This window comes from Sylvia atricapilla, chromosome 1, assembly GCF_009819655.1.
Source record: "Sylvia atricapilla isolate bSylAtr1 chromosome 1, bSylAtr1.pri, whole genome shotgun sequence".
NCBI lineage: Eukaryota > Metazoa > Chordata > Aves > Passeriformes > Sylviidae > Sylvia > Sylvia atricapilla.
The window spans coordinates 140,929,796-140,952,878 of record NC_089140.1 but is presented as its reverse complement, the minus strand read 5'-3'; the positions used below and the strand labels follow the sequence as shown (position 1 = coordinate 140,952,878).

The window sequence follows — 23,083 nt, the reverse complement described above, 5'->3', positions numbered from 1 at the left end:
AACATACAAACAGATAAATAAGAGACCTGCAGGTCTCACGTGGCCTCAGCTGGCACACCCTTGGGGAATTGTTTGGAAATCAGTTGTCCTACACTGTAGTGAGAAGCTGAGCCACTCAGGCAGCAACTCATTACCCAGGGACATGGGTGCAGCAGAGAAAAAGGAGAGGGCAGGAGGGTACGGCTCCAGCCAGGCTATGGGAGAGGTTTTAATTCCCTGCCTGACCTTGTGTAAACCATTTTTACTCCTCAGAGCTTCTTCACTTAATTCTTGAAACAAAACTTTTCCGTATCACAAATACTGGTATGGTAAATACACCAGAGCATAAAAGGTGCTTGTATTTTAAGAAATATGAGATAAAATAAGCAACAATAAACCACTCTCTCCTCTGCTTCTCCAGTGAGGCTTGGAATAACCCTGAAGTGTTCTTCTTGAGCAAAGAAATCTGTAACTCTAAAATGCTGGGGAGGAAGAGAAAAGCAGTATTTCATCAAAGGACCTGTACTAGCAGTCTAACAACATAACTTCTTGAAGGGAGCCAAGGATTAGCAGTTGGTGCGGAAAGACAGTAAGTAGGGAAAATACAACAGTATCCATCTTTTAAAACTCAAGGGGTCTTGAAAGAGGATGCTAGGAAGCAAGAAGGGAGTTGCTCTGCCCAAGAGGTAAAGCTGTGCCTTGTTTCCTCTGTCTGCATATTTTTCCACCTTTTATTTTTGGATCTCGCAACATTATCCAGCACTAGATGGCATATAGCTAGAATAACAGCCACCGTGCCCTGCTCTGGAGTGCAGCAGGAACACTGGAACTTCCCTGCAAAGGGAAGGGTAAGAGAGAACACAGAACATTAAAATGCATCTCTCACCTCTGTTTTGCTTAGGAGGATTTGAAAACACATCTTTAAAAATTTACAGGAACTAATTTCCCCGAAGTACTCTGGCAGCAGGGGAGCACCTGTGTAACCTCACCAAAACCTGCACAGTGGGCAGGACTGTGGCGGCAGGGGCCGGGAGCACAGGAGCCCGGCAGGGCCCCTGGGCTGCCCCAGCACGGACACACTGTGCCTCGGGCTGTGCCCCGGGCTGTGCCCTGGGCTGTGCCCTGGTCTGTGCCCTGGTCTGTGCCCCGGGCTGTGCCTCGGGCTGTGCTCCGGGCTGTGCCCTGGGCTGTGCCCTGGGCTGTGCCTCGGGCTGTGCCCTGGGCTGTGCCCTGGGCTGTGCCCTGGGCTGTGACCCGGGCTGTGCCCTGGGCTGTGCCCTGGGCTGTGCCCCGGCCTGTGCCCTGGGCTGTGCCTCAGGCTGTGCCCCGGGCTGTGTCCCGGCCTGTGCCCTGGGCTGTGTCCCGGCCTGTGCCCTGGGCTGTGCCTCGGGCTGTGCCCTGGGCTGTGCCCTGGTCTGTGCCCCGGGCTGTGCCCTGGGCTGTGCCTCAGGCTGTGCCCCGGGCTGTGTCCCGGCCTGTGCCCTGGGCTGTGTCCCGGCCTGTGCCCTGGGCTGTGCCTCGGGCTGTGCCCTGGTCTGTGCCCCGGGCTGTGCCCTGGGCTGTGCCCTGGGCTGTGTCCCGGCCTGTGCCCTGGGCTGTGCCCCGGGCTGTGCCTCGGGCTGTGCTCCGGGCTGTGCCTTGGGCTGTGCTCCGGGCTGTGCCCCGGGCTGTGCTCCGGGCTGTGCCTTGGGCTGTGACCCGGGCTGTGCTCCGGGCTGTGCCCCGGGCTGTGCCCCGGGCTGTGCCCTGGGCTGTGACCCGGGCTGTGTCCTGGGCTGTGCTCCGGGCTGTGTCCTGGGCTGTGACCCGGGCTGTGCTCTGGGCTGTGTCCTGGGCTGTGCTCCGGGCTGTGCCAGCACCGCCCCGCTCAGGAATCACCCCGTTCGGGAATCGCCCCTCTCCGTGCCCTTGGCCGGGACAGCTCCGCCGGCAGGAGCCTGCAGGGGAGGCACGGCTTCATCCCGAGCTGTTCTCAGCAGAAGGCGGGATGCGAGCTAACTTCCCAGCACAAAGTACAGCTGTGTCGTAATACAAACTCCAGCCTTTGTGCCTCGCCACACAGAGTGCTCACTCCACTGGAGGTGGATGCTGTCAAGTAAGAGCCAAGATGGTGATGCCATGAAATGAATGTTTTATAAACCATCCAACTGGACAGTTTTCTTTGATACACAGACTCTAGATGAGTGCTGTTTTGGGCCCCATCACATCTGGTTAGTGCAGAAAGACCCACCTATGCAAGCAGGGCAGTCAAAAGGTCAATTTGCAGTCCTTAAGCCAAGGCAAGCACAATGCATCAACAGCATCACTGGAAAAAATACGGAACACATCACAAAGGAGACTGAACTCTTCTGAGAAGGCCAGGTCTAGCAGGTGCCCCAGGACAGCCCTATCACAGACTCAACCAGGAGCCATTTCATTTGGCTGTTCCCCTGTTTCTGCCCTTGAACTGGTTTTGCCTTTTTGTCTCTTAACTTTAGGCCTGGATAATGTTTTCTTGTGACAGAATTTACTATGACCCAAAGTGGCTGCTGTCTGGAGTACCCACCAATCTAAACACACATGAAAAGTTTAACTCTTCCAAGCCTACGTATCACCCCTGAGGACACAGGCAAACACAGATATAGCTGATCAACAGCTGTTTTTTTCCAAAAATGCTAGAGATCTGCAAGTCCCAGTGAATTCCCAGTACCCCATGGATTACTTAGATGCCAAGACATGACTTTGAAGGCTAGACTTTAGAAACCACTTTTCGTAAATCTGAAAAATCATTTTTATTTTGACATGACTACATTGCCAGAAAAAGAAAATGAATTATGATTTGTAGCATCTTCTAAAGCATGGTCCAGTTCTCAGTCCGAAAGTGTTGAAATCAGGAATTTGCCCAAGACAGCAAATACATGCTTTCTCCCTGGAAACACAGCTCGCAGAGGAGGAGCAGGCAGAAGGCACATCTGGAATTTCTCTGCTGCCAGCCACTGTTTTAGTTCATGTTATGATACCAAGAACTGAAAGCTGTTGTTTCTGCCGAGAATCCCTCCTTCTTCCAGTTATTTCATAGGGTACAGTAAGTTTCTACTTACTGGAAGTGTTAATTATTACTATTTTCTCACATAATTGATACCTGATAATCGATGCCTTTGGCATTGAAAAGACATGGCCCCCAACATTTTGAATTACATTGATCTTCTCTCTCCTCAGGAAAAGAGATTTTACAACATCTCTCACCTGTGATTCAGCCGCAAACTCAGTTGGAGGAATGGTGTCTGTTTTGGATGGCAGACTCCTCCTAACTACCAAGGAAAATGTGAGGAAAAGGCTCCCAAAACTCAGGTAGAGCTTTGTGCCCATGTTGAGAGGCATACCTTTGTCAAGGAAGGGAGCAGCTCTACAAAAGGAGAGGTAAAGGCACCCACAAGTAACTAAAAAACACCAATAATCTGCTCTGCAGCCTCCACCACAGCTGTCTCTAGAAGAGCTGCACCAGCCACCAGTCAGGGACTCAATTCTTGCGTCTATCCATTTTCCAGCTTTTGGAGGAATTGCATCAATAAAGAGGCACAAAAGCAGCCTAAGACCTGGATGTTATTCTTGTAGCAGTAGAATCTCAGAAGTCTTCCCCAGAGACACTTATGCTAGTTTTGAGGGCAAAACCAGATGGCATTCAGTACACTGCTGGAATACTCCTGGAGATCAGTGTGACAAGGGAGTCCCATTAGCACCCACTGAAATCATACAGGGCACAGCAGACCACTAAGTTGTGTTTACCACATTCACCTTCCCATAGCAGTGTGAAATAAACATTAACTTAAACACTGTTTCAGTGAAGAGCTTTGAATTTCTACCCTGAGTCTGCCCTAACTTTGCTCCAGCAATTGAAAGGAATGGCTCCAGGAGAGAAACCAAGTATCCACTGCAATTTGATATAATGTGGGATGAAATATTCATACTCTGTAAGAAATAAAGTTATAACAGAGAATGCTTCTGATATGGATTTATTCTGCCACGTGGCTCCACCTCAGCACTACCTGCAACCCCAGAAGCTCAAACAGTGTTAGAGGCTGGTCATTCCTGATACACCTGCATCTTCCAGACACAGAGGACCTTTTTTACTCTGAAGGCCAGCTGCATATGGCAAAGATGTTAAACACCGTGCAGACTGGTCCTCATTCCTGGAGTCATACCTGTTCTCTTTAAAGCATGTCTCCCTATTTTACCAAAAAATGCCTCCCACACGTATTTACACCAGTGTTCGCTCTGCAGATGGCTGTGGGAAAGAAGCAGAGATTTTAATCTGTCTGGTGCACCACCAGCTGAGCTGCAGTTGGGATTTAGTGGACAGACTCTTTACTGCTGGTAGACTTAAGCAATGAGATGAACACAGTTTTATCTCCAAAATCTGGATGGAGGGGTAAAATAGCTTCCCTGCTGTTTCTTGGTACCAGAGAGAACTAAACAACTGGCTCCTTCCCAGGGAAAGCACTACTTACTGCTCATCTCTGCGATCACATAGGAGCTCTGTTTGGAATGGAATAGGAATGACTTAGTAATGGCTTCAGATGAGGCTTAGTGAGTGCCCCCCTCTTTCACACTAATGAGGCTTCAATCAAAAGTATCATTACAGTTTTGGGCAAAACGTTTCCATCCTCTGCTGGATTTCTATTGGTTGGCTCCAGGCAAAATGTTCGACTTTTGTGCCTCAGTTTCCCCACCACTTAAGAGTAATATCCCTGGAGGTATCAATTACACCTTGGTACTTGTACAGGAAGATGCAAAGGAAAGCAGTACAGGACCCAGATATCATCAATAAAGCATCCAAGACTCTGCCACCGATGTTTCAGCAAACCAGCAGCCCACTCGACCCCTAGAGCTGGATAAGCAGCACTAGCTCAGAAAGCCAAAAAACAGGAAGAAGCTGCCAGGTTCTTCATAGTCATGAGCTTAATAAAGCTCAACAAAACTTGGAGGCATGTTCTCTGCTGTTGCTCTTGCCCTTTTGCACAGCGAGCAAGTCATAAATATTTCAGGGGAAGAGTCCAGAAAATTTGCAAGACTGGTCCTAGCCTTTTACAGCATTAATGAGCAGGCCATTAATAGTTAATGAAGCAGCTGCTGGTGATCTCAGAGGTAAAGGCAAGACGAGAACAGTAGCGTTTGCCCATTCACTACAGTGTGATAATATGAAGGAATGGCTTGATCCTTCCATCAAATTCTCCCCATCACAGCAAGACCCAGAAGCTGATCACAGGACTTCCAGCAGTACCACACACAACTCCCTGCCCCACTGCTGTCACCCAGCAGACATGGCAGCTGCTGAAGTGGCCTGAACCAACCATCCTGATGCTCTGGGCACATCTGTTGGACTGCAAAGGCCTCAGTTCTCTGTCTCAAATACAAGATCAATGTTCCAAACAATCAGATAGGATCATGCAAAGCCTATGTGCAAGTGTGTGCATGTACCCCACAATCACACATATATAAAAATGCCAGTACAAAGAGTGGGGGTTGAGGCCTTTTAAAGGTTTCAACTGTTTGTTCAAAGCTGCACTCTGAAAGCCAAATTCACAATACAACTGGGCAGCCAATTTCAAAGAACAGTTTCTGTGATTTCAGCCACAGATGCAGCAGGCAACTTGGGTGAAAAGGTATTTTTGCTGTACTTACTCTTTCATATATCTGAAGTGACATCCCTTGGTTGGATGTTTGCAGACAGGAAAGCACCTTGCAGACAAAAAGTCACCTTTTGACAACTCTACTTGCCAGGTGCTTTACCAAGGAAGGGCACCAGCGGCCAGGCTGCTGGATTCAATTGCAGTGCTGCAGCTCTTTGCAGGGGCAAAACAAAAGGGCACGGCAAGAAGAACTGGGTGAAAGTTTGGACACTGCCAAACTCAATTTCCTTTTTTTTATCCCTGGCAGTATCACTGATTTTTGAATGATTTGTGAAATTTGTTTCTGTCTTCCTCCACATTCATGTGTATGTGGGTCTATCAGTTCCAGCACAGTAACTTCCTACTTGTCTAATGAAAACAGGTAAGTTGTGGAGGGAGAGACCCCCACCACTTGTGCTCTGGAGGGGTTAGTGTGACCCAGTGCACGCAGGAATTTAACACCACAAATCAAACACACTAACAGCGTTTGCGTCAGTCCTGCTGGGCCCAGGAATAATCAGTCTCCTGGATTCCAGCTCACATCACATCTGGCTTATCACAGATTAAGCCTTTTCTGTCATTTTCTAATAGAAGCCTTCACAAAAAGCAAGGATTGGTAGCAGAGAGGCTCCCTGAAGACCCTCAGGTGGACAGGGACAGCACAGACCCAGCTTCTTCAATAGCAAACTGAGCAAGGTTTGGATGCAATCTGAGTATCTCCCTTTATGTAAGTGTTCTTAGCACAGAGTGCAAAAGTTCATGTGTTCCAGCCGTTCAGGACTGGCAGTCAAGAGCCTTGCATTCAAAGGGAAGAGAAAAAGAAAAGCTTAATCTCAAATTTACAGTCTTAATTCCACCCTCCAAACCAGAGATGTTTTAGTAGTGCAAGAGTCAAAGCCAAGTGCAGCACTGGGCCCTTTGTTAAATAATTAACTACGATTTGCCTAATCTATCTGCAGGTTCTCACTGAAGAGACAAAAAATATCCCCATCGACACCCAACTCTCACCCAAGCAATGAGCTTCCTACAGCACCTCCTGAGCTAATCCTCTGGTTTTTAACAAAACCAGTCCTTCCTTGACTTTTCTCACCTTCAAACATGATTCTGCCTGCTGCTCTCAATGCAGATCAAGGGCGACCTTAGTAAATCCTTACTGCACTAAGACATAAAATAAATGTATTAAATTTCAAGTGATTATGTTATTCTGTAATGTTATTAAAAGCTATCATTTGCCAAACATTCTCTGGAAAAAATTACTACTTAGACTTAATAATAAAGTACATAATTAGCAATGAATGTATGGTGCCTCTTTTTAAAATCCATAGCATGTAATGATCCTTAATGCTTTGAGTGAGGAGTGTCTTAAAGTCATCATAAACATTGATTTAAAGACTTGAACTAATTTAAATCACATTAAGGATGAAACGTCACATAGGAAGAACCCTGCCAAATCCAGATGTGCATTGGGCTATTCCTCACTCTCACACCATCTATTTTGCATAATCTATGAACAAATATTTTAAAACAGCAGAAAAGTAAAAACAATCGTTAATGACCAAAATAATCTACCCAACCTCAAGTGTTTCTTAATCAACTTCCTATTAGCTGCTTTTCCATTTAAAAAAGAAGGGGAAAAAAACCTTGACATTTTACCTTCTCCTCCAGCTACACTGCAAAACTTTTAATGCTAAGTGTGTGTTACATTTTCTGCTTCCAAGCCTTTGCAAACTTCTTACAAGACAGAAGAGGGATGTGGGTCATTCATGCACTAGCCAAAAATTTATCAAGCTGTAACCCCAAAAAAGCCAAGTGGCCATAGCAGAAGCTGAGGAGTGTTCCAAAATGATTATCTGTAGGCTGCAAAGACCAATAATAAAGGGTTGCAAACCACAGTCCTTTTCCACTGCTGTGCAGACCAGTAATGACAAATCTGAGCAGGAGAAGGGTCTCTCAGCCAATCTGTGCCAGAAGCTCAGCATGGAACTCATCTGGAAAATGCTACTGCAGAACCTAGATACATAAGCCAAACAGTGACCTTGTGACACAGTAGCAGCCTCCACCCTGAGACTCGGTAAAAGGATCAGGACAAGAGCGAAGGAACAAATAAAACCCCTATCTACACAGGGATGAACAAAATATAGGCAGATTAAAAAATAAAATAACTAAAGCATGTAAGATGAAAATATGAATCAGTGTAAGTGGTCCTACTGCTTGTGCCAGGGAGAGGGGAGAGGCAAATAGGAAAGGATGCCTTCAGTGCAAAGGCAGATAACTGAAAAATACGATCAAATTCCAACCTTGGCTGCAGAAATCAATACAGAGAGGAAACTCAGGTATGAATTCAGGTTTCCTGTGCAAATTCACCATTCAAAATGCATCAAACTACATCTCACACCACTCCACACAACATATCTAAAAGCTAAAACCGTGGCAGAGCCCAGGTGATAATTCCCACCCCTCTTGCTGTCTGCTACCATCTGTAAGTAAAGCAGCCTGTGAACAGCCACAAATCCTTTGCCGTGCAGTACTGCATACCATTTACATCACCACCAGTTTTGGGATGCAGCTTGTGTTAAACACCGAGTATATCCTTGCAAAATACCTTGCACACTTTTCTCCCCAGAGTGCCTCCCATTCAAAAGCACATTTCAAAGCAGATCCCTCTCTCCTTCAATCACCACAACAGCGTTTTGCTTTTAATTTAAGAAATTAAAAATGCAAACCATGTGCTCAACAATGATCTTCCTCCTAAACTGGGCATAGGGTGTAGACAAGGATGTGCGTACTTTCAATTTAGAAGAAGCTTATATTTAAGTCCCCCAGAATTTTTTGTGGGAGAGTTGCAGAGGGCTGAGCATAGAATTGAAGCCAGCTGGCAAAGGGTGTCTGGTGCCTGCTCATCCCTTGCACCCTAGGGTAGTAGACCCTGAGGTGAAAGCACTCCCCTTGAGCTCTTTGTGATGACAACAAGACCATTCACTGCTCACTAAGAGGCAAGAACAGAGCAAGGAAAAAGGAGTTCAGATTTTAGGAGATTTAAACCCACCAACTCAGTGCTCTGATTTGCTGCTGGAGAAGAGATGGGGCTGGAGTTAAGATCATTCCTATGTACAAACTCTTTTCAGCATAAATAATATATTGTGACACTCTCCTGACTTGGACGCAGGCTCAGTTTGCACGCTCTCCTGGACCATCATACAGAGGGTACACACACAAAAATAAGGTTCATATGGCTAAGATCCAGCATAACAGGACAAACAAACAGAATCTAAAGCACTTCAAGTAAATTTAGGGTTGAAAGCAAAATCCTTCAGAGAGCTAAGATTTTTTTCCTTTATCTGATTAAGTGTGGATCTTGAAACTTGTGTTTGCCTTGAGCAGTATTTCTCAAACCAGCTCATCTCCTTGACATCACCGAGGCACAGAGACAAGATGCCAACAGATAAACAGAGGAGGGGCATCCTGTGAAAACTATTTTAGCAATAGTGAAATTGTGAGGATGCTCTAAAGAGATGCCAATTTAAAAGTAGTTAAGAAAACAGTCCCCTTCAAACACATCATTATTTCTTGTCACTCCAATTGTTTTAAAACGCATGTAGAGCCGACTCCTCTGTTCTGCTGAAGAATCCCAGACAGGCAGAGGGAAGTAGAGACTTCTTTAGGGAGCACTTTACTCTGAATTTATTCATCACCATTTGCACCTAGAAACTTCCTACCCGGTGTAGTTGGGCAAAAACCTGCAGGTCCTCAGTGGCCACCACCCCTTGTCCTCGGCAGCCTGGCTTGGGCACACTGGGGACAGATGTCAGATGGGGACATTTGCCAACTCTTCCATGTGGCAACCCCAGGCACTTTCCCTGGTTTGAAAACCCCATGCAAAGCTTTGTCAGTATCATCGGCCAGCTTTTTTTCAGCTGGCTTCTCAAAGAAAACTAAACCTAGCCCTCAAAATGGTCACACAGTGGAGCTCATAGACTCCTGACAAGATACTTGAACCTGAGCAACCTGAGCACAGGTTGGGAGGACCTGTGCCTTAGGTTAAAGCCCAGGTTAAAAAAAAGTGCAAAGCCCTGAAATATGAGCATAGATCCCAAAAATCTGCAACTGCAAGGTCATGACTCCTGTTAATGAGTATCACTTACTGGTAATGAAAAACAGCATCATAATAGTCATAGGCTGCAAGAGATGGCACGAGGATGCCAGATAGTAAATACATAAGTGATAAAGGACTCTGTAACTACCTCTGGCTGAGGAAAAGAAGGACACTGCTGTACTGGTCCCATGGGTGGGAGCAGTGACAGTCATGTGGACTTCCAGCCAGGCAGCCAAGTGCTCTCCCTGGGAGAGAGCTGAGCACTCAAACAACTTCCTCGCCTTTCAATCACATGGAAATAACACTCTTCACAGAAGACCAGGAACGGGAATCTCTTCGGAAAAATGCAGAAAAAAAACAGCTTCAGGGGAAACTAGAATTCTTTGGGATAACCCCATCTTCCACAATTTTCAAGAAAGCTATACCAAAGCCCAAAGACAACAAGCACCAAAGCTTTTAACAGGAGTGTGCTCCCAGCATATAATTTAAATAAATCAGTTTCTGGAGAGACAAAAGACAAGGAAAAACTCCCTGTGGTGCCTGACAGTTTGTGCTCAAGAGGATGCTGAAAAAAAAACCCACAAGAAGACATATTTGCTTTTGAGGTGGGCGGTAGGAAGAGGGGCGGGGAAGGAATATCCCCAGAAACACTTGAGGCCAGAACCATCAGGACTCTCCTTCATTTTGTGTGAAAGTGAATCAGCAGTGCTCTGCCAGCCCGGCACAAAGCTTGGGATGCTGCCTCTGTCTGCTTCGTACTGGCTTTCACTGGCACGGGAGGAGGCAAAAACCTCCCTGCACCACTTCCCAGGCCACCACCACAGCACACATTGAAACCCTACAAAACTTTACTGCTTCCAACTGGTATCCTCTTGGATTTTTGTCTTGCTAGTGGGATTTAAGAAAAAGAACAAGCATTTCCCCGCTTCTGCTATCTAAGCGAAATGCAACATAAAGTAACTGAAACTAATAAGCATGAAAATAGGTTGAGAAATGTAAAAAATGAATGTCCAAAACTTAAGAGTGAGAAAAAGGAACACACACATCAGAGCCAACAGAAGGGGCACAGAGTCCTTGAGACATACTGGTATTTTATTAAATCCCTCTGAGAGTGCCTTCAGCTGAAGCTCAGAAGCTGCTTTTTTTCGGGTGGTATTTAAAAAAACCCAAACAAACCACAAATAACAATATTCTGCTTAGAAAGAAAGGAACCACATTCTTCCCTATACAGTTTTGCTCATAGAACTTCTTCCTCCACTCATCAAACTGGACAAGAGGTCAAGTAACACTGAATCTGAGGCTTCCTTAGTTATGGTCACTGACTCAAAAGAAGCAAGAAAATCTCTCCATTTGTTTGTTGGTTGGGGTATTTTTTGGTTTATTTTAAGCTCCAGTAAATGACATACGCATTTTTTACACTTATTAAGAATTGTGGGAACAACACACAATCAACTACAAAAGAGAAGCCAAATAAACAGGTAACTTGAAGTTGCAAGTTTTAAAAAAAAATTAGTATTTAGGAGAGGAAAAAAGGCCAGGACAGGAAAAATGGGGGGGGAAAAAAGAGAAGGAAAACCCTAGATTTTGGGCTTCTAATAGGCTCAATAAATAAATGAAAAGCACTGCAAGACGTTCCCACCCCATCTAACCCCCTGCTCATATGAAATTAATCGGGACCACACTGCAAATCACAGCACCAAAATGCTACAGGTTAAAAGCTAACACTAAAGATTTATATCTCTACATGTCACTTAAGAAAGGATGGAGAGAAGCAGAGGGCTGTTTCTCTGCAAAGCCAAAGCTAAGGGTTTGCAAGTGGAGTTAACACAAGGCAAGTAGCTTTGCTTTTCATCATACAACATTTTTCCAGGAAAAAAAAGATGAATTTCAGGCTGCGGATGAATTTACCAAGTGAACTGAAACACACCGTGGGCAGGTCATACCAGTCTTGAAGAAACTCTGTGATTTGCACAGAGCTATTTGCATTTGCCAGGATGTGCCCATTCCTGTGATCCAGAGCCTCCACTGCCTGTACCTGCAGGAGGGGCTGCACTTGATTCCAGCAGGAACAAGGGTTTCCCCGGGCAGAGGGTTGATGTGCAGACACCAGGGGCTGAAATAGCACATGCCAGCAGGCATGTCTGCATGGGCACATCTCACATCAGGTCTGTACCACCAACACTTACTGTACCAGCCCAGGGACAATACTGCCAATGCCACTGACTGAGACAGGGCTGGGACAATAAACCCACTATCAGCACATTCACCCAAGGAGAAAGTTCTTGATGTGCCTGTGGGATGCTGACCAGACCAAGACACTTGGTACGCTGCCTAATGAGGTATTAAACATACAGTCTCACTTTTTACCAAAGCCTGTAGCCATGGGACAAGGGGCAATGGTTTTAAACTGAAAGAGTGTAGGTCTACACTGAACATCAAGAAAAAGTTTAAAGATCCCTTTCAACCATCAGGCTGGGCAATCCCAGACAAATGCAGCACGAGACAGAGGCTTACAGGATTTCAGAGTTTTTGAACCAGGCAGACAGAAACTGAATCTAAGACTGAGTCTGGTCCATGGTACTGTTTAACCTGCAGTCTGTGTGGATAGGAGTTGTGGAGACCTGCAAATTCCTCCCAGTAAGCCTCTAATGGTTTGAGAGGCAAGCAAGTGGTGAGCAGGCTCCAGTTTGCTAGATCAGGTCCCCACTGGACAACGACCTGGAGAAGATACAAACTGCAGATGTTGTTGGGGAGGTTTGTTCTCAGAGCAAAGCTGAATTCCCTGCCTCTGCCCTGCTTCCAGCACCCAGCATGTGCCTGTGCCCCCCGCCAGTTTGCAAAAGGTTGTCAAAACTCACTGCAAGCTCACCCCCTTCCACTCCCGATGTGCCATTTCTAACCATGCAGGTATTCCAGATTCCCTTCTTCCCCATTTGGTTCCCAACCCTTCCTCCCCTGTTGCCCCTCCAGATGGCAAACATTCCCCCCTGTCAAGCACTGACACGAGCCTGCCCACTGCCAGCCCCTCTGGGCACTGCCCACTGCAGGCCAGGCACATGCAGTCTCATCCATGAATTCAAGGAGATGTTGCACCATAATCCACCTCCTCAGCTATCAGAATCTCCCATGATGACTTTTTTAAAGTCCCCTCCTAGCTGCCAACACCTAAACATTCTTTCCTTGCCTGTCTTGTTCTCCCTCTGCTCACTAACAAAACCAAGCCATCCGAGCCTTCTGCAGTGCTAAATACACAAGATCATTTCACACTTCTCCCTCAGTTTCACCAGCAGACTCACAATACTGGTCATTCTACATAAACTCAGCTTATGGAAAATTCAGTTTTCACTTTAGAAACTGATTTGGGGTCCCACGGTTCTGAAAAAAGCTTGCCAAATGCATTGTCTTACTTTCAAACTCACAACATTTTTAAAACAACCACAAGTACTAACTTTTAAAACAAAACAACCCACCAAACAACCCTTCTGCCTTGCAAAGGCATGGCAGCTTTGGACAGAGGGCTGGCCTGGTGATTTCTGAACCGTCTCTGGAAAGCAAGGCTGGAATTGAACACTCTTCCCTTTATCTTCCAAGCACTCAACTTATTTTATTTCCATTTTGCTACACCTTCACAAACCAAACGCTCAAATATTACCCCATCTGAAAAGTATTTCAATCATTCTGGAAATCAACAGCTCTTTCAGCTTTTCAGTAAAACCCAACTTACTGCTACCGTGGGACTGAACTGTATCATTACATCCTGTAAACTTCAGATCTATTTTTGAAGGGTTGATAAAATAAACTAACCACAAGTATTAGTTCCAGCTGATGTGACACATGTAAACACACCTTGACAGAAGACCAGCAATTATCTTAATGGCTTTAAGTTAAAGCCTTTATAAATTATTTTAGTACCAACTACTGTTTATTACTTGCTTTCACTATGAATAAATACCATCATGTAGATGTACAGTAACTTTTAGGGGAAGAACACACTTGCTGAATTACCCTCACACTTGAAAGAAAGCCAAACTAACATTACTGTCAAGGCAAAATGTAAATATAGTTTTACCTGACAACCATGCTGAAATCTCAGGGAATTCAGCTGTGACACTGCATGCTTCTCAACAAATTCTAATTAAAATACTGTTTCGATTTATTTTCAGTGGATGTTTCCAATCCTTAAGTGGACACAAAGAAAAATAATTTAGACATGGATCAAAACACCTCAACCAGGAAAGACTCCAAACAGTATTTCTATTTTGGAGGATCATCCAAGTTACGGCAAAGCAAAAAGGACTAAAACCTGAAGATGTCACACATGCAAGTACAGTGATGTCATGTCTGGCATTAAAATCTTTGTCTTTTACGAGGATGAGCAAAACCTGCTGTGTTCTCATTCCAGCCTGGAGCAGTTTGAAACTGGTTTGAAAATGCAAAAAGATGCCAGTAACTTTACTATATTTAATGTTGGCTTTTCTTGACTTTTAATAAAAACACAATAAAACTTTCTCCTTCCCAAAAGAAAAAACACAAATGTGACACTACAAACTTGGGCTGTTTCATAAAATGGATTATTCATTTTACAGATACTGACTAGAAATTGCTGATTGTAACTAGAGTAAAATGGAAAAAAACAAGTGGAATTTTGAGAGAAAGCAACTGGAAGGAGTGTGCTACTTTCAAACACAGGCAGTAGGAAATGTCCTGTGTGACGACACTCTGACAGCTGAACTCTCGGGGTGGACAGGCAGGAAAAATGTCATTTTAGAGAGGTGAGTAATCACAGGGTCTTTGGGCTGATGACTGAGCTATAAACACCTATCCTCGCTTTCTGGCACTGAGTTTACAAGAAGAGAGGATAAACATGAGAGAGCTCTTGGCCATTGCATTCTGTAGAAGCCAGAGGGGATAAACACACATATGGGGGCAAAGTAAAGTAAGGACCAGCCAATTCTTAGCACTTATATTCTTCCCAATTGCTGGCCAGTACCTTGCTTTCCCTGATCCAAAAATCAATTTGCAATTCTGTTTCAAAGAGCTGCTGTGTTCATACAACACACTGAAGCCACATCTACATTAGAAAGGCTTCACCGCTACAGAAATATATTACCCTGGCAAGGCACTCGGGTCACAGATACCTCTTAAACAATAATATTGCTCATCTACTAGTCTAATAAAACCACGGCAGCACACACCACTCTTAATTCACATGCCATTTCCCAGTAAGGCTGCATACATGAGGTTTCTGCTAGAGACATCAGACCTCCTCTAGTTTCATCTGTGCCTCCACGACCCAACCCCAGCCAGGAGGGAAAACCCCCCCAAAAAAGTTTAATCTGTAGTTTAAAAAGAAAAGGCACCTCTCTGACAGCCTCGTGCTGTGATCCTGCTGTTGCTGCAGAAGATGCCCTGTGCTGTCACACGTGCAGCTTCTGAAGGCACTGCACTCTGCCACTCTCCCCCGCTGCTCCTGCTGCTGCGGGACCCGGCGGGCAGGAGCTGCTGCTGCCCAGCAATCCTGACCACCAGCTCCCCTTCCCACCCAGCCAAGAGTCCTCCTCTTCCCTCCCATTCATACTTCTTGGGATGTTTTCTCCCCTTCTGCTCTCCACCTTCCAATCCAAAAGTTTTGCTTTGTTCCCCTGCACGGCAGAACCCTCGCAAGTTCACAGGGTTTCCAAGGAGCACCTGCCCCAAGAAAGGATGGGGAGCCGCCATCGGAGAGGCGCTCGGGCAGCCAAGGCGAGAGGAAATCAGAGCCATGCCCCGCCTCCCCGGCCGCCTGCCTCAGGAGGGATTCCCAGGCTCTGAAGGAACAAAAGTGCTCAGGAAAGAGCTGGGTATACCAATACCCCAAAGTCAAGACAGGTACATCCCTGTATCATTTCCAAGTTATATTCATAACAAAGGTGGGAGGAATCAGTATGTTTCCCTGTCTCCCTCAGCCCAGAGGGAGAGAGAGAAGAAAAAAAAAGGAAAGAAAAAAGGAAGACGGCTCTGTGATGTCTTCGGAAACTGGCTAAAACAAACGGGAAAGTCACCCCTCATTCAAGGAAAAAAAAAAAAAAAAAAAAAAAAAAAAAAAAAAAGTGGATGCAACGTGCCAAAGCCCGAATTTCCCCAAATCTGCCTATTCCGGGGAAAATGAAATGCCACGGGGAAGGCAGAGCCTTTCACCGAGGGCGGAGGAGGGATGGAGCGGGGCGCCCGGCTCTGCCCCGCCGCGGTCTCGGCTCGGTGCAGCCGCTCCGCCTCGCCGCTCCCCGCAGCCACCGGCGGCGAGCCCCGCGCCACGGCCACGGCGTCACGGGTGGGAGGGGGGCTGCCAAAGCGGGGCGGGCGGGCAGGAGGAAGAAAAAAAAAATCAAAAATTAAACCCGAAAAAACCACTGCCAAGTGCGGCCGCGGGCGCGGAGCCACGCGCGGCGGCGGCGCCGGGCCCCTCCCGCGCCCCGGGGCGGCTCTGCCCCCCCGGCCAGGAGCCCGCGGCTCCTCGTCAGGGACCGCGCTGACAAAATCCCCTGCTCGCCTCTACGTAACGCCCTGTCGAAAGCGGACGCCATATTTTGTGTTGCTGATGTCGACATAGACAAACGTAGACATGTTTCCCCCCCCCTCCTGCTTTTCCCCCTTCACCCAAACTTGCGATCGGGAGGCGGCGGGGAGCGGGAAAAGGGCGAGGGGAGAAAGGCTGCCCGGCCAAAAATGAAAAATGTAGCCAAAATAAATAAGAGCCCACCCCGAACAACCCTCCCGGCTCCCACCGCCGGCGGTCTCCCCCGCCCTGCCCCCCACCTCCCGGCCCCCGCCGAAGTCCAGGGAACCGGACAGTTTCTTGCAGGAGGAAAAGTTGGGTGCGAGCGGTCGGGGCGGGAGCGCCGGCGAGCGTCCGTGCGCAGGGAGGGGGCGGCTGGGGAGCTCCGCGCACCGGGGGAGGGGGCCCCGCCTGGGAAGTTTCCTACCTGCGCCCAGGGCGGCGGCACCGACTGTCCCGGGCGGAGCGGCACCGGGGCTCCGCTCCGCGCCGCTCCGCTCCGTGCGCCGCCCGCGGCCGCGGGACCCCGCGCCCCCCGCCCCCGCCGCGCCGGCCCGCGGGGAACACGCGCGCCCCGCCACGCGCGCACGCACCGGCCCGGCCCCGCCGCGGAGAAAAAAAAAAAAAGGGGGGGGGGAGGAAAAAAAAAAAAAGAAAAAAAAAAAAAAGGGGAGGAAAAAAAAAAGAGCCCTCGATCGGCGGGGATCTACGCCAAACCCCACATGATCTCTGACGTCAGCCTGCGTATTTGCATACGATACCACCGCCGGCGCGGCCGCCGGGGTCCCTCGGCGCGGCGGAAAGTTGCGCGCGGGGCCGCGCCCCCCCCATCGCCCGGCCCGGCCCGGCCGCGCTTCCCGCGGCTCCGCACCGACAATTCCCCACGCTCCCCGCGCCCCCTGCCCCGAGCGTGGGCTCCGCCGGCCGCTCCGCTGTCCCCGTGGGGACACCGCCGCCCCGTGCCCGGCCCGGCCGGTGCCATCTCCGGCGCTCGCCGCGCTCCCCGTCCCGCTCCACGGGCGGAACCACGCGGACCCTCCCGATCGTCCAGGTGGAGCCGGGGCTCGCAGCGGGGGACCCCCGTCCCCGCCCCGGCCCCGGGCCGTGCGAGCGGTGGCGACGCCGGTGGGGATGCGGACCCTCGGTAGAGGGGCTGGGAGTGAGGACCCTCGGAGCAGTATCGCGTGGGCTGGACCTCCCCGTGTGGGGATGGCAGCGGCTGGACCCTCGTCCTAGGACGTGGGGACGGGACCAGCATCTCCACATCGCATCCCTGCTGTAGAGACGGCGGGGGCTGACCCCCGCTTTAGGGTCTGGATGAGGCTGTGCCGTTGCCGTGAGACTGCCCCTCGGAAGCGGCGCAGATTACCTGGGGAGGTGGGAGGCACTTCTTCATCTGCGGCTTGTGATAGAGGTTTTCGCAGTCACAGTCTTTTGGGTGGGCTTCAGGCAGTGGTTTTTTTTTGTTGTTGTTGCTTTGAAGAAGGTGGTGTGTATTTATTTCCGAGGGATGCTACGGCAATCTATGCTCCTCTGCTGCAACGCAGGAATTCTTTCCCCGATTTAAAACTGCCATTGAACTCTTCGCCTTTCTTCCAAAGAGATGTAGACAGTTAGGACCCAGGCTATTTTCTGTTTACTTCAATGAATTAATTAAAAGAAATAATTTACCGATTGTATCTTGCTACTAGATAGCAGATCTTCCAACAAGTCCAGACTAATAAGACTTAAGAGTAACATAATCTCGCTGTAACTTCACGGATGTGCTATCTAGATGTGGTATCTTTGATTAAATCGCATTAGATTAATCTTTTAATTGTATACTTAGTGCTCTATGGGCTTTAAATCTAGGCTTGCTTCGGCTCTCACCCTGCCTTGTGTCAGCAGCGGGGTGGCCGGGCTGCAGCCCTTAACCCAGCTGAGTAACTTCGCTGGGCATCTTGTTTGGCCTTTTGCTTGGCATTTTGTTTTCCCTTCCCCGTGTAGGGCTGAGGACCGGCTCGTGTCTGAGTGTCAGACGAGGAGCTCTGAGTTATTGCAACTGAATAATCGCCGAAGAACGTAAATATGTCAAAGCAGTGTCAAGAGATTTCTTTGCAGGGATACCCTTATCTGAGTAGGCGTGTTTTTGACTGCCTGACTGAGTATAGTCTCTCTCTGTAAGTATTTGATAACAGGATGGATTCCTTCCTTGCTGCTACCAAGCCCGAGATTCCTGCTAACTTTGCTTTCCAGATGGAAGCTGTTAGGCAGGGGCAAGCTTGGGCATCCTCTCTGCACTTGTTGGGGGCACAGAAGATGTCCCTTAAAGCTTGCTGATGCTCATCAAACTCTGGTGTTCGTCCTGAAAGCTGTTGGTGGTTTTGATATTTTTAATGGAAATTTCTTTCTCTTTTAAATATTACTGAATATATTTTGTTTAACTCTTCAGTTGCTGTCCAGCCCTGAAAATGTTTCTGATTTTTGAATACTTGGTTGCAAAAAAAGTTATTTTAGGGGGCAAAGATTTTCCCCCGGGATACACTTTTTTTTTCTGTCTTAAAATCTTAAATTCCTTTTCTACAATCTAGAAAAAGAGACAAGCCTAAGTGTTTTACTAAGACTACTGTACTTTTGAGTATAAAATATTCTCGAAAGGGCAGATCAATGGAAAAGCAGGTGAAAAATCATCTGCTTGCTGTTGTCCTAATTGACACGTACTTTAAGGCCTGTTTAGCTTTTTTTTTGCATTTCCAAATGCAGAAGGCTCTTTGACTGATTAGGTGATATGGCAGCTAATGCTGCCTTTCAAGTGCAAAAAAGGGCTGTCAGTGGGAGCCAGGTGCGGGATTTCAGACCCTAAACCCGGGTAGTAACAAAGGCAATTCTAACCTGAGGCCAAAGAGATCCCTGCACCAAGTAAGGCCCGCAGTGAGGCTTAGCTGCCTTCCTCAAAATCGCGGATGGTGCCACACAAATTAAGAACTGGAGCGTCATTAAAAATGAGACGTAAACCACTGCGTTTAAGATGAAGAAGATGTGGGTTTAAAATTGGAGCAATTGTTATTACTATCCTAAATGAATAAGCTAAGGAGAACTTTTTGAGCAGCTGTGTAGTCAGTGTTACTGCTAGAGAAGCTGCTCACACTGTGTCATCTAACTCTAAGAATACCTGGGTATCTGACCAGTCGTATCTGACTTGGCATTTTCTCACACGGAGGTACAAAATATAGTGCACAGAGATTAGTTTTGTGAATGTTTTTTGCCTTGGTCCTCAAATTCGTCCTCTGAATCTTGAGCAGTGGAACAAACAGGCTGTGTGGCATCTCTACCTGGATGCTGTTTTTTAGGAAACTTGTAGTTGATCAGTTTGCTCTGATTCTGTCTGATTTAATCAAAGTGAAACAATCAAAGGTTTCATGAGGGATAGGAGAATGGTATTTAAGATTAGAGTTTATAATGACAAAAGCCTTGGTTCTTTGGGAAATCATGCAATAAAAAAAGTATGGATGCAATTTTAATAGTCTTTCTATGTCTCTGTATACATTTGTAAACCCCTAACATTAACATGACGCAGGGTAACGTAGCAAAATGGAAATTGCTTTTGCAGAATATGCAAAAGGAAATCTGCAATTTTAAATTTCTTTTGCATAAGGCCTCTCTTTATAATTAATAACACAATGAAAGCTGCACTGATTGCAAAGCACAGTGAGCATGCATGCACTATTTCCCAGGAAAGTGAGGGTAGAGTATTTGCTTGCTTTAAATCTAGTGCCCTCTGTGTTCCTTCTGTGCATTGTCTCTGGGTTTATAGTAACATCTGCTCCATAAAGCCCTCTGATGAAGTTTCAGTCTCGTCTGTGGAATAATGCCTTGGTCAGACGTAACAAACTGTGTACTGATACGTAGTTTTCTTACGGTGTGGATGTGAGTGTCTGACATATGTATTGTCGCACTCATTTCAGTCTTTTTCAGCTTAATGATTTCTTTAGGACTGTTTAATCCTGTGAAATTGCAGGCTGAATCAGCATTACAGATCTAATTCTTGTCTTGGAGGTGCAGCTCTGACTTTCGCTCTGAAGATACTGCATAAATATCCTAAAAGAGAATGTACATCCTCTAAGAGCCACAATGGAGGCATGCAAATAAAACAAGTGTTTTCTGCTGAGTGCATGGCTACATGTTTCTCGTTTTTATGCTGGCCTAACTCTGTGAGATCAAGTGGAGTTTTGCCTGCAAGACATAGCAGCAAGTGGGTAGGCTGTGAGCTTTAGAATGGATGCGTTTGCTACTCCCAGGGCAGGTGAACCAGCCCCTGGCTGGTGGGCCAAACTACTGCTTGGAGCTGGTTTTGGGAAGAACCAAACTCAGCCTCTGTTGCTAATTTTACGCCTTGCTCCCATCTCCTCTTCCGTCCCATTCTTCTAACCCTGCATGGGCATAGCAATTTGCTGGCTCTCTGAGAAATTAAGGTAAAAACAAATGAAAAAGAAGTCAGCAAACACTGCTACCTTTTTTTCTCTCTCTTGTGGAGGCCTTGATCTCTGTGCTGAGGGCAGGAAATGTGCTTGACTGGTGGTGTGCACAGCAATGGCTGAGAAACAAAGCTCTTTAGCCTGGTGGGGTTTTTTTTCCCACTCCAGCAAAACAGCTTCCCAAGGCAAGCTTTCTCCTTTGCTAAAATGCTTTGTCGCTCCTATCAGTGTTCTCAGTCACCAGCGAGTGCAAATACAAGCTGAAGTAGTAAGCCCCGATCAGATGTGCTGTCTGCAAAATGAGATGTTAGTATGAATGCACAGTAAAGGAAAACAATATTAAGTCTGATCCAATTATAAGGGCCGATCTTATGATTTGTAGTGCCCTTAAGCTGGGGGAAGCAGTCAGAAGGCAAGATGCCTCCCCTCCTGGAAGAAGGGCTGATGGGGAAGATTAGTTGCTAAGCCTGGATGGAGAGAATCCCCCAACACAACCTCCCTAAGCATTTGCACTCATCGCCTGAGCTTAAGATGGGTCCTGGCAAGAGGCACGCAGGCATCTGTCTTTTTCTGTTTCAAAAACTCCAGGAGAGCTGATCACTTATCACGGGAACCATCTGGCTTATTCTTAGAGAGATCAACAGTTAGTCACTGAATGAACAAGGAACAAGCTGCATTGAAGTCTGCTCTCCCCATTAAATATGAGGACTCAGCCCAAGGTCTCTGAAACACCACGTGCTTTGCCTGCTGCAGGCAGACGGGAGAGAGATTTAATTCTGCCTTGAGGTTGCTGAGCTGCTGTCATGTGGAAGAGAGCTTCTGTGGTGAGCCGGGGGACGTCGGCGTCTCTGCAGTGAGCTGTGGTGGCCATGGGGATGGGGACCCGAGGCTCTGCTTCCTCAAGGTCACCTCTGCCAGGGATGGAGAAACCCAGGAAGGAGGCAGGGCTGCACCATGGCTAGCTGGAGAGCTTGATACCATCTGCTCTGCCTCCAGTGTTCACTGTTGATCTCAGTTCCCCAAGTGGGAATGGGTTATCATTCTGTGGAAGCCACTGAGGATGCAGGACAAGGCCAGTGTGAACTGCTGTGGGTCACTGCTCGTGAACTGTGAAACTTAGGGAGCCAAGGCGTTTCACTCTTACCTTTGAGGAGTAAAACTCCACCTTGTCCATGAAGGGATGCAGGGACATTTGTGTGCTCTTTGTGCTTCATTAAGAAGGACTGTAGAAATAACTGAGCTAGCTCCTTGCTAAAAACTTCAGAAGTCAGGCCACTGTACCTCCCCTTGTGTAAGGCAGTTAGTGTTTTAATAAAGCCTTTGGCAGCCTCTGCCTGCCCTCTGCCATTCCTATCAGGTCCCTGTGAAGGGCGGCTGGCTTTGAAATGCACTGATGGGCCAGGGGGGCTTTGCTCACCCACTGCTGCCCTGGGCCTCCTGTAGCCAAGCAGGCTCCAGACTTTTTTGGGCTTATCAGTGACCTGACAAGCTCAGTGAACTTGGAGCAGCAGCTTGGCCTTTCTTGTGGATGGCCTGCAGATCCCACATGAATGCTATAACCTTTGCTGAGTGACAGTTTGGGGATTTTTCTTCTCTTTTCAATGTTTTTTTTTTAAATTTTTTTTCTATTGCTCTTGCTAATTACTAAAGCAATTTTTAAAATTTAAATGAGGGCTTCCTCCCTCACAGCCCATCTGCTGTGAAATCACAGCGCACATCCTTTGTGACAGTTCAAGCATTGCCATGGCAACGTGCTGTGATGTGATCAGCTCTGAGTTATGACCTCACTGCGGGACCAAGCAGGCCAGGTTGCTTTGGCAGAAGGAATAAAAACCAGCTTCTGCATTAACAAAAGTGGTATCTCGGCTACAAGCCGGTGGGATTTGTCCTGGCCTAAAAGCCAGGCTAAATCCCTTTCTGGAGGTTTTTACAGGACTTCAGTGCTAGGGCTTGGAGGGGGCATCCACTTGAGAAATCATTTATTTGTTTCCATAGAGAAAGTTACTTTCTTTGAGAAGTCTTTCCCACCAGTTTATGTCACTATTTCAGTAGAAATTCTTTGAATTTTTAAGACTTTTTTGTACTTTTTTTGGGAGGAGGGATTTTTTTTTTCCCCTTCCTGTTTATCCATAGTGCTGGAGACCAAACTCTTTTTTCCTATTTGGAGGCAGGTGCTGCATGGCCAGTGGCAATGCATATTTCACCTGTGCTCCCCTGTGGCTTTGCCCCGACCCCATCCAGAAGATAACAGGGCTGGGGCGAGTGGTTTGACTTTCTGAGGCATTCATCTCTCACCTCCCTGCTGAGCCTGGCATGAAGGGTGACAACCAGTCGCCAGCCTTTGTGGACAACTGGAGTGGATTAGTGACCAAAG

General features: G+C 47.3%; 1 protein-coding gene across 3 annotated transcripts in view; it reads right to left on the bottom strand.

Moving 5' to 3' along the window:
* The window catches only part of ZHX2 (zinc fingers and homeoboxes 2), a 75,197-nt gene extending 58,381 nt beyond the window's left edge, over window positions 1–16,816 (bottom strand). For all 3 annotated transcript variants that reach the window (XM_066335485.1, XM_066335493.1, XM_066335502.1), the window contains exon 1: window positions 16,683–16,816. The gene's annotated coding sequence lies outside the window, so the exon portion shown is untranslated. The remainder of the gene's footprint in view (window positions 1–16,682) is intronic.
* Window positions 16,817–23,083: the final 6,267 nt, after the last annotated feature.